Consider the following 13,659-nt stretch of genomic DNA (forward strand, 5'->3'; position numbering starts at 1 on the left):
GATATACAGCCACAACTTCTGAAGGCTGTGAGATAAATGGGATCTGTTTTAACCAACAGGAAGCTGACACTTCCCTGTGAGTAGAGCCAGTGTTATTCTAGTGAGACACTTGACATGGGCCTGGCAAGACTATAAGCACCATACTACAGGGAGGAATTTACAGGGAAAACACCACTGTAACGAAAAAGAGAAAGACTCCAAATCCTAGGGTCAGGCCTTAATTTTTTCCTCTGAGTGGAAGTAGAGGGGAAAAGGCTAGAAGAATGGTATAGGGTCCCAGGGTGCGGGAGGAGTTCATAGGGGAGGCACTCTTGGTATCGAACTTTAGGAATAACAATGAATGGGGCACGTGGCCAGAAAATGACAATGGGCGGCCGTTCTCATTTTCAAAAAGGGGAGAAAGATAAATTCTGCAAATGGAAATGTAAGATGGATGACCTAGCACTACTAGACCTAAAAGTGTCCCCAACTTCTCCTCCAGGCCAAGGAAAATACTGTAGACCAGAGCTTCCAAACATGGGGTCTACGAAGTCCTTAAAGGTCCATGGAAGACCCTCTGGGCCTGAACTCCCAAAATAGTGTGAAAATTTTTATGTGTATGTACATTTGACCTTTCATTGATTCTCACAGTGTCCCCCAAAATGTTTGGAACAACTACCCTAGGAGTTTCCACAGCCTCAAAGCGTCTGCCATAAGAACAGGTGGCCACTGTGATCCTATGTGAAAACTTTGACAGTCTTTTGGTTTTGTTTGGTTGGGTTTTTCAAAGACGTAGCATTTATGTGTGAAACCTTTGACTCCTATCCTCTAAGAGATAGTTTCCCGTTTGGCGATAGGGAAGTGGAAGTGAGGGGAGTGAGGAGCCAGGATGGCTTCACTGCTGAATGATTCTGAACAAAGTTCAACCCAGGACCAGCCCTGACAGCAGTCCTGATAGCAACAAGACTCTCCTTCTCCTCCCTACACCCCCCCCCCACACACCCCTCCCTCTGCTGCCTCAGCTGAACGTTGCTCATGCTCAAAAAACAACCAGAGACTGGACCCACCCGGCCCAGACACAAGGAACTTAGAGCCATCAGAGCAGACTCCCTCCCAAAAGGAATTTAAGCAAAGTCTTGAATAATAAAAGAACCCGAGTTTCTTACCTTCAACTCACCACAGCGCTCAGTCACCGAATCCTTGGCTGCATAGGCAGAAATCCGTCAGGCTCAGGGTTCTAGTGGGGCCACAGCTCGCACGGGCTCAGTCCAAGTTGCCTGGAGTGCAAGCCTAGCCTTCCTCCTCCTGAAGAGGCTGGCCCTTGGGGACTGCTTTCCTTCTCTCCGAAGTAGTTGGAGCTACACTGCCTTTCCCTTGCACTTCACAAACGGGAGTCTGTTGAGGAGGAATGTGGGAGGTTAGGGAGAAGGGGACCAGAGAGGAGAGATCCTCTCTTTTGGAAAGACATGTTCACCATCAGTCATCTACCTCCCTTGCTCAACAGGAGGATCAGAACATAATTTAATCTGTCATTCCTAGAGATCCCTTTGTTCTCAACAGAAATGGAAGACATTTCTAATAGGTCCCTACACCAGGGCTCTGGTGGCAATTGTAGAGATATCCAGCTGTCTCCCTGACCCTCAACAGTCTCTCTCCACTTCTCCGTCCCAACATAGGCTGTTTCCCTTCTGCATCTCTTTCCAATTCCCAGACAGGGTATGGGAGCAGCCCTGTTCTTTATCGTTAGCAATGGAGCGAAAGACATGCAAATACCATGTTCTTCGGGTCCTGGAGTCAGACCAACCTTGTTTTACTTCTAGATTCCTTTACTTCCTAACTCTTTGACCCTGGAAAAATTCATTATTTCATTCTTCAATTCAACAAATAGTTATTGAGCACTGATTACTAGAGAGAGAACGGTGAAGCACACAGGCATAGGTCCTCTCCTCATGACATAGTCTCATCAGGAAGACAGACATAAACAAGTAAAGCTACATATTGTAATAAATGCCGTAAAGAAAGAGTGCAAGGTGCTATGAGTGTGTATCTAACCTATTAAGGGGGTTAGGGGAAAGCTGCCTGAAAAAGTGATGCTTATGGTGGGCCCTGAAGGGTGAATAGGAACTGGCTTAGTAGGGGGTAGGAATAGCTTTCCAGGCAGAGAGAACAGGAATATGTAAAAGTCCAGAGGCAGGAAGGAGTTAGGCATGATCAAAAAACTACGAGAAAGTAGTACCACTGAATTGTAGTAAGCCACAGTGTCCTTACCTGTAAGATGGGGGTGATCCTAGTACCTAACCTAATTCAAGGGCTGTCGCTGTGAAGAGTAAATAAGATAATGTAGGGAAAGTGTAAAGTGCTTAGCACAGTACCTGGTACATAGTAAGCACTCAATAAATGTTAGCTATTGCTATTACCTTTAGTTCATTATTTATTAGTAGTAATATTAATTTGAAGACATCTCTCTGAATTACCATATGCATCACTCCATCTCCTCTGCTGTATGTATGATTCTGCTGGGGTTTTGCAAAAGACAGGTACCGGAAAGCAAAGCGGCACATGGGACAGCCATGCCATATAAATGCTGGCTTCTTACTGAGAACATATAGTGAGAACACCCACTTGGAAACTCCACTTTCTAATGTACCTGGTATGAAGCAAACCAGCAGCCGCTCTCAGCCCTCACCCAACTTCTATTTTAGTTACATTTTAGCATACATACAGTCCCACGATCCTCCCTTCTCCAGACTCGCATAACCACACCACTCCCATAGACAGTGTCACCCGGGTCCCACTTGTCCAGAACCCTTCATCTTCATTTCTCTTCTTTATAGTCGTGCCCGCTGGGCCCCATCTCAGTTCCCTTCATTGTGCCACACACTAGACTCCTGGCAAACCCCTGGTGGCATATGTATACTTGCCCTGTCAGTTTCCAATTTCCCTGTGTCCCACCAGTTGTAAATGCTCCAAGTTTCCAAAACCTGTCACACCACCCTAACCCCATCTAACACTATATCCTATAGGTTTCCTCAGACTTTCCCCTTAGAATGTTATACCCACACGCAATAGATCTCAGAGTTCTCCTCCAATAAAAGCCCAGGGCATAGCGTCCTCAGCGCACAATCTGAATATCAAGTATATATGTAGCGCAGTGTGACATGGAGGGCCCCTATGCAAAGCCCTAGCCACTAAAACTAGTTTAAAGTGCCCACTTCTCCGCTCCTGCTCCTGGATTGCCAACGTTGCTAGGTAAAGCTATGAAAAGTGGCTCATCAAATGGCTCCACTACAAATAGAGTCTTGTCAACCTCAAATGGACCAGCCCTTTGCTGCTTGACAGTCCTTTTATTCATTTAGTTTTGATTCTGTCTGGCATTCAGCATAGTTCATCATAAAATTCCCTAACATCTAAACACCTGTATATTGGCTCAGTGTTAACCAAACTTCTCTGGTAAGCGCCTGGTGTAATTGTATAAAACTACAGACTTCTAGGGGCCAGCCCGGTGGCATAGTGGTTGATTGATCGGTGCGCTCTGCTTCAGCGGCCTGGGGTTCACAGGTTTGGATCTCAGGCACAGACCTATACGCCACTCATCAAGCCATGCTGTGGCGGCATCCCACATACAAAGTAGAGGAAGATTGGCACAGATGTTGGCTCAGGGACTATCTTCCTCAAGCAAAAAGAAGAAAATTGGCAACAGATGTTAGGTCAGGGCCAATCTTCCTCACAAAAAAAAAAAAAACCCACAGACCTCTGGGCTCTATTGGTTCTTCCTACATCAGAATTCCCAACTGAGAGGCTTCATTTCTATATCAACGGTTCTCAAACTTTTAGATCTGAGAAACCCTTACACATTTAAAAATTATTGAGGACCTCAAAGAGCTTTTGTTTCTATGGGTTATAGCTATTGGTATTCACCATATTAGAAATTATCTAATAATTCATTAAAAATAACAATAAATCCATTAACACTGACATAAATCACATTTGTATGAAAAATAATTATATTCTCAAAAATTTAGTGAGTGGTATTATTTTACATTTTTCCTAACTTCTTTGTTATCTGCCTTAATAGAAGACAGCTGGATTCTTGTATCTGCTTCTGCATTCAATCTGTTGCTATATGTTCTTTTGGCTGAAGTATAGGGAGAAAATATGGCCTCTCCAAACCTGTAATTAGAAAAGAAAGGACCTTATAGACCCCCAAGAGTCCTTAGATCCCACTTTGAGAATCACCGATCTGTATATTTAACAAGTCCCCCAAGTAATTCTTCTCATGAGAACAGGTGGTGAACATTGCATTGGTTCATGTGAGACGTTACAAATTACCATTTGTCTTCAGCCCTCAGCTCTGGCCTGCTCTGGATCAGGCACTCTCTGGTCTGTCTGTGTAGTTGAAACCTCCCTCATGTTTTACTAAAACACAGGGAATTAGCTTAGTAGGGCTAAGTGGCTTCCTATCAATCATCTTTTGGTATTGTTTAGTTTTTTTCTTTTAAAGAAAACATTTTTTGAATTTTTTATTGTGGCAAAATATACATATATAACAAAATTGGCCATTTTAACCATTTTTTAAGTGTACAATTCAGGGGCATTAATTACATTCACAATGTTGTGCAACCATCACCACTATCTATTTCCAAAACTTTTTCATCACCCCAAACAAAAACTCTAAAACCATTAAGTGATCACTCCCCATTACCTCCTCCTCCCAGCTCCTGGTGACCCCTGATCTACTTTGTCTCTATGGATTTTCCTATTCTGGACATTTCATATAAATGAAATCATACAACATGTGGTCTTTTGTGACTGGTTTCTTTCATGTAGCGTAATGTTTTGGAGGTCTGTCCATATTGTAGCATGTGTCAAGACTGCATTTGTTTTTATGGCTCAACAGTATTCCATTGTACGGCTATACAATATTTTGTTTATCCATTCATCAGTTGATGGACATTTGGGTTGGTTCCACTTTGGGGCTATTATGAATAATGCTGCTATGAACATTTGCATACAAATCTTTGTGTGAACCCATGTTTTCATTTCTCTCGGGTATATACTTAGGAGTGGAAATGCTGGGTTATATGGTACTTCTATGGTCAACCATTTGAGAAACTGTCAAACACTTTTTCAAAGACGCTGTACCATTTTACATTCCCACTAGCAATATATGAGAGTTCCAATTTCAGCACATCCTCACTACCACCTGTTACTTTCCATCTTTTTTATTGTAACTGTCCTAGTGAGTGTGAAGTGGTATCTCACTGTAGTTTTGATTTGCATTTTCCTGATGACTAATGATGTTGAGCATCTTTTCGTGTGCTTATTGGCCATTTGTATATCTTCTTTGGAGAAATGTCTATTCAGATTCTTTGTCCATTTTTAATTGAGTTATATGTCCTTTTATTATTGAGTTATAAGATTTCTTTATATATTCTGGATACAAGTATATGGTGCGAGATAGAGATCCAACTTCATTCTTTCGCATGTGTATGCCCAGATGTCTGGACACCATTTGTTAAAAAGACTATTCTTTCCCTGTTGAATAGTCTTAGCACTGTTGTTGATAATCAATTTACCAACATAGGCATGGGTCTGCTTCTGCATTCTCAATTCTATCCGTTGACTGTCTATACTTATGCTAGTACCACACAGTCATGATTACTGTAGATTTGTAGTAAGTTTTGAAATGAGGATATGGGAGTCCTCCAACTTTGTTCTTTTTCAAGACTGTTCCAGCTATTCTGGGTCCTTTGCAGTTCCATATACATTTTAGGATCAGCTTGCCAATTTTATACAAAGAAGCCATCTGAGATTTTGATAGAGATTGTGTTGAATCTACACATCAATTTGGGGAGTATTGCCATCTTAACAATTTTGTCTTCCAGTCCCTGACCATGGATGTCTTTCCATTTATTTAGGTCTCCTTTAATTTCTTTCGAGCAGGCTTTAGACTCGTTTTTTCTTTTGTCCTCTTTCAGAGTGTGTTCCTCCCTCTCTGATAGCTATGTCCTTTCTGTGCACACTTGATCCCAACTTGTCCACACACCCTTGTCCTTTCAACATGTCCAGATTTCTCTAGTTCTTGAGGAACTTCCTAAACATACAAGTAAAGGAAGAATCCATTAAGGAAAATATCAAGAGGTTTGTAAACTCCTAAACATAAAAAATTAAAAGGTAAAAAAAAAAAAACCCTGGGGAAACATTTGCCACAAAATAAAAAAAGTTATTACCCATAATATACTGAATATAGGACCCATACAAATATATAATAAAATACCAAGCCTCCAATAGAATATGGGCAAAGAACACAAATAGACGATTCACAAAAGAAGATATATGACTTGTAAAAAACATAAGCAACAGACTTGAACTTCGAAAGTAATGAAATGCAAAACAGTGAAATATATTTTTCTTATCAAATTAACAAAGTTTTCTCAATCATATACTGCCATGTGGAGAATACTGATGATGGAAGTTAAATAAATAAAAAACTTTAAAAATGTTCATGACCTTTGACCCAGTAAATCCACTTTTAATAATGCAATCAAAGACATACACAAAGATGCTCATTGCAACATTATGTATAAAAGCAAAAAAAAAAAAAAAAAAAGAGAAAACGAACTTTCCAACAACAGAAGAATGGCTATAAGTTATGGGGCACCACTAAGATCAATTATTATGTGGTCCATTTAAAATGAGGTTGATGAATATTTTAAATGACATAGAGACCTTCTCGCAGGATAATTTAAAGGGAAAAGCAGAATATGGAATTGTATTACACTATGATCTCAATTATGTTAATATACCATACATACATACATATGAATAGAAAAAATAATAGAGGTAAATAAGCCAAAATGTTGAGTGCTTGTCTCTGAGTAGTAGATTTTTATCTTTATCTTTTATATTGTTCTACTTTTCTACAGTGAGCATGTATAATTATCTATATAGTATACTGTCTTGAGGCCATTACAGTATTTAATCAGTCCCCCATCAATGGACATTTAGGTTGTTTCTAGTTTTCTGCTACTACAACGAACGTTCAAGTGAATATCCTTGTACATATATTTTTGTGGACATATGTGAGTGTATCTGTAAGATAAGTTCCCAGAAGTAAAATGTTCTAGGACAAATGGGATGAGCATTTTAAATTTTTATAGATAGTGCCAAGTTATCCATCATTGAAGTGGCAATTTAAATGACTGCCAATAATTTCTGAGAGTGCCTGTTTTCGCATACTCTCGTCAACACAATAAACAATTGTTTTATATTTGGCAATGAAATATAAGTGAAAATTGTGTTTGTTTTAGCTTCATTTGCATTTTATGACTGACATTAAGCATCTTTCCATTTATTTAAAAGCCATTTGCATTTCTTCAACTTCTTTGTTTAACTGTCTTATTTAAACTTCAACTTTCTTATTTAAAAAATGGGGAGACATCCAAAGAGGGTAATATATTTAAGGGGTACATACCTGTGCCATTTAAGGGTACATAGTGCCAGAATCAAAACTGGCTCCAGTTTACTGAACTTCAATCCTAGAATCTTCGCATCACATCATTTTGTCTTTACCTGTATCACAAATTACCACCTGATCATATACTGCTCCTATGTGCTGTCTTCATATCAAGAACATCAGCCCTATCTTCTGAAACATGTTGCAAGAAGTTCCATAAAAGAAAAAGAAGGGGCTTTTCAGGTGGCAGACTTGGATTTGAAACCCAGATGTTCCACATTCTGGTTGTGTGACCCTTTGGCAAGCCTCAGTTTTCTCATCTATAAAATGGTGGCAATAATACAGGATGAAATGACATGATAGGTGTAAATAACCTAGGATAGTGGCTGGCAAACAGAAGATACTTCACAATGGGAGATGCACACATGTACACAAGCTTCGTAATGCCAGGATCCAGACCAGCAAGTTTTCTATAACTTCTTTATCACATCTGTCACAGTGCAGGGAACTCAGTAGATGCTAATAATGTTCATTGACTTGACTTGTGGGGAGGCTTACAGTGTAACAGAGGTTCAAAGAGAGAGAAATCCTATTGCCCTGCAGCCTGCTGTCCTCTTGCCCTGGAGTCTCTTGCCCCCACGTACAGTGACTGACTGCACAGTAATGACTCAAAACTCTGTAGTTGACTGACAGAGAAAACAGCCACCAGTTCCCCCCACACTGCTCCTCAAGGACTATCTGGATGGGAGAGGCAGAAATCCTAGGCTAGAGGCCGAGGAAAAAAGAAATTATGTTGTCTGGGCAATGTGGGCCTGCAATCAGGGAACAAATTCCCACCAGCAGGTACAAAGAGACAGCTTCTGTGGGATGTTTCTGCTTCTGAGTTCTATACGCCATCCTAAGCCAGAAATGAGCAACTTCTATCAAGGATCACACACCCACTGACGTAAATTAAATAGGTAAGAAATGAAGCGGCCCTTGAGTATAAAGCATTTTTTTTCAGTGCAATAAACTATATTACTTATTTCTTTTTAAAAATCATGAAGAGACAATATAAGACCTTATTCCATAAACATAATAGAGAATTACAAGGTGTACTTCAGTCCTTTGTTATGGCCAATTAAGAGATAGGGACAGAAGTAAGGAAGAGAAAAGAGAATAAAGGGGAAGGAGAAAGACAAAGAGACCCAAAGAAAAAGAGAGACATGTATATACATTCAGGGACACAGAAACAGACTGTGATGGTATTGACATTGCCATAATGTTCTCAGGTAAGATATGACCCCCAAGACATTCACACATAAATTCATCATTTATCTCACATTTTTTCTGTGTTGGGTGCTGAGCGATATTAAAGTGGACAAAATAGGCAGGGTTCCTGCCCTTAAGGAGCTCACATATCTAGCAGGAGAGCAAGATGTTAATCAAGTAATCACACAAATAACCATTTGTATTAGTTTCCTATTGCTGTTGTAACAAATTGCCACTGATTTAGTTGCTTACAGTAACACCCACTTATCTTACAGCTCTGTAGGGAGGACAGAAGTCTGACATCTCTCACTGGGCTAAAATCAAGGTGTCGGCAAAGCTGTGTTCCTTTTTGGAGGCTCTAGGTGAGAATTCTTCTCCTTACCCTTTCCAGCTTCTAGAGGCCACCACATTCCTTGCCTCATGACCCTCTTCCTCCATCTTCAAAGCCAGCAGCATTGCATCTCTGAGTCTTTCGTTCCTAGTCACGTCTGCCTGTGACTCTCCCTCTGCCTCCCTCTTCCACTTTTAAGGACCCTTGTGACATTGGGCCCACCTCCGTAATCCAGGAGACTCTCCCCATCTCAATGTCAGTTGATTAGCAACTTTAATTCTCCTTTGCCCTGTAACCTAACATATTCACAGGTGCTGGGGATTAGGACACAGACCTCTTTGGGGGACCATTATTCTAGCTACCACACCATTTAATTACAAACTGTGCATTACAGAAGCTATTGGCTTAAGTGGGGCTGTGACCTTCTGTGCACAAGTACGGAAGCATGGCATTTCCTAGAACTATCCTATTCTGAGTTCTGTTCTTTGCTGCCTAGATGTGCTTGTGTTTGCTGTTTCCTCTGAGATGCCCTCCTCTTCATTCTCTACCTGTCCATATTCTAACAATCTTTTAAGGCCTTGCGCTAATGGTATCTAGACTTTATCAGGTGGAAAAATGAATAAACTTAGTTCGGAATATTTCTACCTTTAGGATTCTCCATGGGTGCCTAATTGTGCTGAGTGTGGTGGAAAAAGCTTTTAAACAAATTAAATATCCCTCTGAAACAAAATCCCGAAGCCAATGCCCTGCACACCAAATTAAAGGCTTCGGGGATACGTCGGGGGTCTTCCCATTTTACAGTTGTCACACAGGAATTTGTTTCCCTTTCATTTTGGTTCACATACTCCTCTACTTAGCACAAATGATTCTCATTTTAAAGCTTAGTTCAGTATCAGTTTTTCTGAAAATCTGCTTAATGTGTTCTGGCAGATTGAAAAAGTGAATTGGAGTTTAAGTGTAATAGGAGGTATCTGAATAGAAGCTAGAAGACATGGGTGCACTCTCTGGGCCTTTGTTTCCCCGGTTGTAAAGGGAGAGAGCTGGGCTACAGGGTCTCTAAGACCCCTACCATCTCTAGCATCCCATGACTCTATAAGCCTTGCCCCCCACCCCCCTGCCCCGAGTTGTTAGAATAGAAAGAGGTGTGTGTGGGGCGGGGGAGGGAGAGTTTGGGAAGTAAAGGAGAAAAGACTTCAGGCAAGGACTTCATCTGAGCTTAGCACATCCAGTAGAGTGCGCAAGATGTGGGAAGAGAGGGTGGGGAAACTTGCTAATAGAATGCAAGGTTCACTTTGCGAAGGACAGGGTCCAAGCAAGCCTGCATCACTAAAGCCTTTGAAGCCCAACCTCTGTGCCTATCATTGGAAACATATCAAGAACTGGGAATGAATATCAAGACCAGATGATTCTATTGACCATGTTTCTTTTTTCTTAAGTTTGTTTTTGTTTTCATTGAAATATGTTCAGCAGGCTAGACACAGGCTTCCACCTGCTTTGCTACTGGCATGTGGAGACAAGCAGCTACAGAAAAAAATTACTATTTCACTCTTGTTCTATTAGTTTTTGTCACAAGATTTGACTCTTCATAAAACCCACATCTCAAAAAGTATGCCGTGTTGTTACACAAGAGTCAGTATAAACAAATATTGCCTCCTACTCACTGTAAACTTCATCCAGACCAGGCAATTTAAATACTGTCCTAATTTGGGCTTTACCGTTATGAACAAGAGGATGGGAAGTTACCAATTATTTGCTTAAAAGCTGACTTTATAAAAGCTGATTTATATTACTTTGTCATTTTGTCACGTATATAACGCAATCAGGCAACGAAGATAGAAGAATCAGATCCTTAAACTTGTTTTTTAATTTTCTGCAGAGTTCCAGAGGCAGTAAGAACACAGGTCTGGGAGTGCCTCTGGGCAAAAGATAAAGGAGGTTACAGCTTGTGGAAGTGATAATTAGAGCCAATTACAACTTGACTTATCTGCTTTGTCATTAAAATGCCTGTCAGACCTCTCATTGTTCTAAAGAGGAAAAGAAAAGGTAGAGCTTAGAGGAGAGGGTTAGCCAAAGGGGATTTCTAATTCTGTTCACAAACTTACCCTGTAACCTTAGACAAACACACTGCCTTTTGGCTTCAAACTGTGCTTCGCTCACAGTTAAACCCTACCTCTTGGAGCTGAAAGGGACCTCAGGAAATCACCTGGTCCAGTCTCCTGCCTTCAAGAAAGTAAGGTATTATTATAGTCCCATTTTCCAAATGAGACATGAAAGACCTAGATAATCTAAGTGACTAGAATATGTTTTCTGCCTCGTAAGTGCAATGGATTTGATTTTGGTCTCACTTTTAGCTTAACTGTCATGAAGAGAATGTAATTATTCTCCTCACTTTTCTCACAGGTATGCTGTATACAGGTTAATACATAATAACCACAAGACACTTTGAAAATACCAAGGGCAGCTTATACATATAACATTACCAACAGGGCTGCTAGCACTCGGAATGGATAGGTCTCAAGGAAAAGTAACAGCAATGGATTTAGCCCTTTGAAGAATTAGCTTGAAGAAAGAAACAGAATTACACCCAACTTAAATGGACCAAACTCACTTTCTGCAAATATGTGTAAGGGTATAATTAGGAGTAACGAAAAATTGAGAGAAAAACAGGAATGCCATTAATGGATTACTACGTTTGAGAGTAATCAAAAAGAGTAAGGGAATTTTTGTGTGTAAAATCAGAAATCCTGAACAAAGTGGGCTCCGTGGGGAAGGGTAAAGGAAATAGATTTTTCTTACAATTTAAAAAGTTCACTATTCTATACCACCTCTGATTTTTTTCCTTTTGTCCTTAAAATTGTCTGTAGTCTGGTCACCAAATGCCTGAACTCATTATTTATCTTCCTGTTTCCAATCTTTCTTCACCTTGCATTCTAAACCACTCAAATTACCCCTGCCCAAATCACCATCTCTACCTGCTACTTTGAACACATCAGCCGCCTCACAAACCCTTGTTATCCTCCGTATTGAACTGCTCATTCAGGATTTCAAGGCCCTCCATCAATCCACTCCAATCTAGTCTGTCTCTCTCCCGATCCTTCTCTACCTTTGTTCCTTTTCTTTCAATACTATGCTTTATCCTCACATACCTGAAACAAATCCCATCCTTGCATCTGATAAGTCATCTCTCTACACCTTTCTTGAAAACCAACACGTATTTGATGTGAGGACGACAGGGAGGGGAGTCTATTCAATAGGTAAGTCTCTCAGTGGTCACCCGATACAGTGGGATCCAGGAGACTGGAGTCAAGCTCCCCTCCTTTACATGTTCTTATCAGGGAGGAGCAGTGAGGGCAGAACGGTCAGGGGCAGAATGTGGAGAAGCGCTGCTGGGTAGAGATTGCTTGGAATATGTGGCAGTTCTGAGTATGAACGAGGGCCTGCCATATTTTACGATATTCTCACCCTTTCATTCCTTCAATTAAAGCTTTATCTTTATTATCTTTTATAAAGACAATGTATATGCTGTCTTCCTTGGTGAAGGTGTGTAGTGGGCATTATCAGAAAGACAAATCCCTAGAGTGAGGGGAGGGTGATTGTCTCAGTCAGCCAAGTAGGCACAGTGGTATCAGGAAGGTTATTCCGAAGGGACGGTGGCAGTATATATTGTAAAGGAATTTTCTGGCAGTACGTGCTCTGGAGAGTAAAACTCTTCGGCAGGGGCAGGAGGTGCCATTCTGTTACTAGATCCAACATGAGCAATGCGGGCAGAATTTGGTTACCTGGCAGATATTGAGCTTAGAAACAGTATATATTTTGGATTTTTAATTTTTATTCACCTCCATATAACAGCATATATAAAATGTTGCACAGACAAAAAGCATTTCTGAAACTTGGTCACTCCTTTGGGGTTGGCACAGATTACAGACTTTTGAAAAAAAAAATTAGTGGTGGAAGAATTTTCCTCTCTAAGGGTAGATTTGACGTGGAGACAGCCAAAAGTCACTTGAGACTAAGTCTAGTGAAAGAAGGTGGGTAATAACCTGAACATAATTTTTAGTGAAATAAGCATGTAAAAGAATGACCTATTTTACTGTTACAGTAAGTATCTATACCCTCACAAGGAAACAACGGTTACTGGGAAAGGTGAGTAATTGTTTTTAAAGTTTGGTTTGGGGCGTAGAAATATGTCTGTGATTTTACGATACTAGAGAGAGAATGCACATAGCTAAGAGAAGACTACAAGACATTCAGCTTCTGTGGAGACCAGGTAATAAGGTTTCCATCAACCTGCTATGGCTTCAGGATGGCAAGCAGCTTTGTATCAAGTGTGGACTGGTGGCCCTGCTTGACTTAAATGAGTGATGCAGCTGTTGGGAGCAGGAAATGGTGCTGGATTACACACATATAACCGAAACTAACACAAACACACATAGGCTTCCTGGTATGTAAATTATTTTTGAGGTTAGAGATCTCCTTTTACAGAATTTAGTATATAACAGATTCAAAAACCAAACTTCTTTCTTGACCTCCCAATATTAAATAACTAAAAGTGCAAAAGAACCACCATTAAATAGGACATCCAAAGCTATACATTTTCTATGAAACAATATGTGCACAGATTTTCAAAGCTGTGAAAATGCAA

This window comes from Equus przewalskii, chromosome X, assembly GCF_037783145.1.
Source record: "Equus przewalskii isolate Varuska chromosome X, EquPr2, whole genome shotgun sequence".
NCBI lineage: Eukaryota > Metazoa > Chordata > Mammalia > Perissodactyla > Equidae > Equus > Equus przewalskii.